Below are 5,751 nucleotides of genomic sequence, written 5' to 3'. Positions count from 1 at the left end.
TTGTATTTTGTATTTGTAAGTTATTTTGATATCCCAATCAAAATAATTCCAAATTGTAAATAGTTAATATTATAGATAAGAAATTTTCATATGCCATGTCAACATAAACAACATAGATGTTAGGTCTGTGAAGGTTCTCAGTCATCCAGGTCATCGTAGTCAAAGGAGCTTGCAAAGAAAAGCGTCTGGACTTCTTTAAGTTGCTTGAAGACGTTTCACCTCTCAAGCTTCTTCAGTTCTAAGGTCAAATGGTGGAGAGTCCCAGATATAAACCTAGTGGGAGTAACCCCCCACAGAGGGACAAAAGGACCCCCTGATGATCCTCTAATCGCCTGAGCCAAGGTGTGAAACTGGGTGTGGGTCCCAATCAGCCAGAGTTTCGGGTGTCTTCATTGTGAAACCTGGCCCCACCTTATCATGCGAATTCCTGAGGTCAGATGGCCCAGGATGTGAGTGGGCGTTAAGGCGTCTGGGAAGGGATCTCAAAACTGGATTATAGATGGCAGAGAGTTGGTGTCGTAAACCCCCGCCTCTGTTCAAAGATGGTCGCTCACAGTGGACATAGATGGCTTCTTTCACTCCTCTTTCAAACCATCTGTCCTCTCTGTCCAAAATGTGAACATTGGCATCCTCGAAAGAGTGTCCTTTATCCTTAAGATGCAGATGGACTGCTGAGTCTTGTCCTGTGGAGGTGGCTCTTCTGTGTTGTGCCATGCGCTTGTGAAGTGGCTGTTTGGTCTCTCCAATGTAGAGGTCTGAGGTTTTTAGTGAATGTGTTTGGTTTTGTAGTCCTGTAAACAAAGCATCACTTCTGAAGTGGATTAACAGGCTGGCCACAACTATAACATGTGTTTTATTCTCAGGAACATTATCCATGCTTGACTGCAATGTCTTCCCAGGCCTGGGGCAGGACTATCTGACAACCGAGGTCAATATGTTTTTGCTTCCTGTGCAGGAAAATGACGGGGAGGATAATTTGACCAAAGCAGGTTACAAACATTTATTCTTCTCATAAGGTAAAACTCAAGTGACATCTCGTGTGTTGTGTGAAAAATAAATGAATCTTTGTACGTTGTTTAGGGTCAGGAACGTACCCACTGTTCTCTCTGCTCCCCGGCTATAGAGGACACCCGGCCTTTTCCACCATGGTTTCAAAACTCCGCAGCCAAATACTGGCCATGCCCCGCTGTCAGCTGTCACACACTATTCTCACTGAGAAAAACTGGTAAACATCATATCAGTACTATTTATTTATAAATGAATAATTATTTTATTCATATTCCACTATTCAAAAAGTGTAGGTGACTAATTCATGGTAAAAAAAAGTGAGACAACCAAGTAAATACATCCTGCACCCAGGGTGAGAATCAGTTTTATGTTTTAAACTGGTTTGCTCAACAAAGCCATCATAAATGTCATTGTTTTTGAACTCTCATAGAAACAGTTTTTAATCCCTGTGGAAGAAATGCAAAATATCTATTAGAGATGAGGGGTCTCTCTGCTTCCCTTTACTTTCAGTGACTACAACCTGCTGTCTTTTTGTTTTGTTTTTTGTAAACAACAGAAAATGAGCGCTGGTGGTTTGTTGTGAAATAGTTTTCTGAGGTGCAACTTGCTGCATGTACCTACAAGCACAAAACTTTCAGAGTAGTGAAAAATATTTCTTGCTGTGGGATATCAGGTTAATTTTTTTCTGAACATGCTTAAAACAATATCAATTGAAAATGAAATACTACAGTGAAAAGAAACATATTTCCATGCCATATAAAGAAAGTAAAAGTGTTAATAATTAAGGTTGGTGCAGAAATGCATACAATTTTTGATTTTTTTCTTCTTTGTACTATGTCACTGTAATTTTGTGAAATCTTGAGACATTATTGGGATTTCGTTTAAGTTTATCCCTCTGTTTCCTGTCTTAACTTTCTTTGTTTTCACAGGTTTCACTATGCAGCTCGTATCTGGGATGGTGTGAAAAAGTCCTCGGCCCTCTCTGAATACAGTCGTCTGCTCTGCTGACACGTGTTTAACTGCTCTTATGTACAGTTTTATTTCACTGATCAGATCACACAAAGACAAAAGAAGTGCAGCTGAATGGGATGTTGAAAAAAAAAAAACATCACTGGGACATAAAATAAATATAATTATTCAGACTTTGAGTCCTGCTTGTTCTATAGTGTCCTGGGACTGTCCTCAGGAATTCTGATAGTTACAGATAAAGTTACAGCCTGTGCAGAGGTGGTGAGCGGGAAAAGAAAGTGTCTTCTCTCAGCACATGTCTAATAAAAATGCGAGAATAGTTTTTAAATTCAAGTCATTCTTGACTGTGTTTCAGTTTTGATGCACTGATACTTAACATGTTTTATAAGGTGAAAATACAGATTTCTGTCTTGTTATTACCTTTGTAAAAAGTATGGTAAAAATGAAAGAGAGAACTGGTGGGCCTGGTTTTTTAAAGATATATGTTGTATTGTAGAATGCATGTAGCATGCATCACAGTCAGTTTTTTTTTCATTCAGTGCCACTAGAGTGGTTGCATGGTTAAAACATACTCTGCTGACAACTGAAACAGTCACTGGTTATCAAAGAAAAAAAAAAAACAATTCACGTCCGTTCTAAAAGAAAATGATTTGCAGCCTAAATGCAGCCTAAACATATTTTAGCAATAGAATGAAACGACTTTAAAGAATATTCCATCAAATATATGATACAAAAATCAGCAATTTAATAACACTAAAACTTCAGCTATGAATAGAAGCATATATATAGCCACCTGTCATCAATACACTGATACAAAAATCAATAAGGCATTTTATTATCACTAAAACTTCAAACAAATAAACAAACTGGAACTAAACAGGTTTTTAAACTAGTTTTAATAGATATTATTCTTCCTCATACATATGTTGAGATTCAGGTATTCTATGTTATTCTATTTTAACTTTGGAGAATTCTAACTAATACCAATTTAATTATCTAGATATAGGTTCTATGAAGTCTATTCATATATACATATATGCTGTTTCAAAGGCTTGTTTTTGATAGTCAGGTTCTTTCATTGTCAAAGGAGGAGTTAAGGAGTGGTCACAGCAAGAAGACCACTTCCCCCCAATAAGAATTACTTATAAACTGAACAGAAACTAAACAGAAATTCACTTCTATCTGACCATCACACAATGCAGATCTTTGTGCTGATCCTTGGGATTGTGCTGCTCCCTAAAGGCAAGTTTTTGTTCAGTTATCTGTTCTTTAACATTTTTAAACCAGCAAGTTCTGTAATATTCAATGAAATGTTTTCTTTTTTAATGCTTTTACAACAAGTGTCATTACATCTTAGTAAAGGTTTGTCAATTCTACAAATGATTGCACTATTTATTGTACTGTTAGCCATCTATTTTTCAAACTGTTTTAGTGAATGTTTTAGAATATGTCCATGCATTGGAAGCAAGAGAAAGTTTACTTGTCTTTATCTTTGTTTTATCAGCCTGTGCTTTGAAATGTTACGAATGCATACCGGACCTCTCTGGAAGCTGCGCTCAGACAACAAAAGAATGTCCTTCCAACACTCAGTGTGCATCAGTCAGAATAGCTTCATACGCAGGTTTGATTTTGTATAGTTCTTATTTTATTCTTCTTTTAAACTGGTTCAGTTTTCAATGGTTCGTCTTTTTGTTGCAGGTGGTTCAAAACTGGTTGATATTAAAGGTAAAAGTTGTGCTGCGGCTGAGGAGTGTGTTCAGGCCTCAATCAACTTTGGAGGCGCCCGAACTCTAATTACCAGCAAGTGTTGCACCTCTGATCTTTGCAACTCTCAAGCTGCCCCTGGTAATTTCTATCATGCTTCTTGGTATTTTGAAATCTAATTTCCTGTTCTTGAAACTTAAAAAATAAAAAATCTTTTTATCAAATATGTTGAGAAATTTTAAAGTGGGTCAATCGTCGTATTTGCTTGAATAGATCAGGGCAAAATAATCAATCTGTGAAAATTTCCTGATTGAAAATTCTCAAACAAACATATTAGTAACATATTGTTTTCTGTTGGTTTTTTTTCCAAGCTGATGTTTTTGGCACACAGTTAAAATAAGCAGGGAAACAAATATTACAAATATTTCTGTATTCAACAGAGGGCAGCATCTCATCTCCAAATGGGAAAAAGTGCTTCCAATGTGTTGGAAACGATTGCACACAAACTCTAAACTGCAACGGAAATGAGGACCACTGCATCTCATCAGCAAGTAATATACCGACAGGATTCAGTGTCTGCATGTTTGTTCTTTTCTGCTCAGACAAATGTTCTGTTATTCCTTCCTTTCATTTCCTCAGTGACTGCAGAAGGACAAAAGGTGACTGTAAAGGGCTGCGCCTCCAAGCTGATTTGCTCAAGCACACAATCTCCACAGATCACAGGAATCACTCCAGCAGAAACCAGCTGCTGCCAGGGTGACCTCTGCAACAGTGCTGGGATGACAACTACATCACAGCCCAGTAGTACAACTGCTGGCACTACAGCTGTTGGCCGTCTGCTCTTTGTCACAACGCTGATCTCTCTGGTCTTGTTCTCTTAGCTGATGAAACAACAGCATCACATCCCAGCTTTTCATATGACTGTCACAATGTTTCCTCCCATTTCACCAGACCTTAAAAAATTATTGAAAATTTTGTAACTAAATATAATTTTCGGTTTGTGGAAAAAAATTAACGAATTAATTTCTTAAAATCCTATATGCATCTCTGTTTCCTTTAAGTCTCAAAATCATTTTGCACGCACATTTAAAGGTTATCGTAAGGAGTCAGTGAGACATTTTCCTGAATTAATAGAAAAGTAAAATACAAATATGGTGGATTTTGACAATTAAATTCAAATTTCAAATTCAAATTTTATTTGTCACACACACACAACCATACACAGTATGACATGGGGGTGAAATGCTTGTAGCTGTACAATGCCCGACCATTAAATGACAGAAGAAAAGTTCTACAATATTTACAATTTACTACAAAAATTTACAAATTAACTTAGGAATTTACAGTAAAGAATGTGCAAATAGCAGAAGAGATTATAAAGATAAGGATTATAAATTATAGGAATTATAGGATTATAGGAAATGTGTGGTGGTGCGTGTGGTGACGTGTGTGAGAGTCCAGTCTTATAGTGACGTGTTTGGGAGAGTCCAGTCCTACACCTGGTTCAGGCCCCGAATAGCCTGGGGGAAGAAGCTCCTCTTCATTCTCTCTGTTTTGGCCTTAATGGATCGGATTACATTTTTTATTTCTCTCCGATATCCGATCCAGTAATTTACGTCAGTATTGGACCGATACCGATACGCAATATCAGATCGGTCCATCTCTAGTAATAACCTCTCCATCTCTGGAGAAAACCCTTTCACGTGGTACTAAGAAGGCAGGGGTTTAAGGGTATCCCACAGAAAGCCTGTAAAGATTTGGATAGATGCACCTCTGCTTAGATTATATAGATTAGGTGTTGTTGTACCCCAGTTGTTTGGCACAACACACAAAAAGAGGTGAAAAAGGTGAATCTCCAACATGAGCAGAAGAATTTTGCAGGGATCCAATAGCACATACAGTGGTCCCTCACTGTTTCGCTGATTTTTTCTTTTTTGTTGCATTTTTTATTTATTTTTTTAAGTGCATTGTATTCTGCGTCCTGACTGGCTGTAGACAATTAGACCATTGTCAATCAATCTCGTGTTGTGTCTCCTGTACAGTACAGAATGCGTTCAGCTGGTCAAATTT

The 5,751-nt window shown here is 37.5% G+C and overlaps 2 long non-coding RNA genes across 3 annotated transcripts; both read left to right on the top strand.

Moving 5' to 3' along the window:
• Positions 1-847: 847 nt before the first annotated feature.
• LOC145424213 (uncharacterized) lies at positions 848-2,150 on the top strand. The gene is made up of 3 exons (XR_013905199.1): positions 848-989; positions 1,081-1,225; positions 1,938-2,150. It is a non-coding gene; the product is annotated as an uncharacterized LOC145424213 (long non-coding RNA).
• Positions 2,151-3,119: 969 nt separating this feature from the next.
• LOC145424214 (uncharacterized) lies at positions 3,120-3,822 on the top strand. Of its 2 annotated transcripts, none has more exons than XR_013905200.1 (3): positions 3,120-3,219; positions 3,482-3,598; positions 3,676-3,822. It is a non-coding gene; the product is annotated as an uncharacterized LOC145424214 (long non-coding RNA). The 2 variants fall into 2 exon arrangements; XR_013905201.1 differs by having other exon boundaries at positions 3,201-3,339; positions 3,676-3,813.
• Positions 3,823-5,751: the final 1,929 nt, after the last annotated feature.

This window comes from Astatotilapia calliptera, chromosome 23, assembly GCF_964374335.1.
Source record: "Astatotilapia calliptera chromosome 23, fAstCal68.1, whole genome shotgun sequence".
NCBI classification, from domain to species: domain Eukaryota; kingdom Metazoa; phylum Chordata; class Actinopteri; order Cichliformes; family Cichlidae; genus Astatotilapia; species Astatotilapia calliptera.
Note: the sequence above shows the minus strand (reverse complement) of the source record. Positions and strands in the feature narration are given on the sequence as shown.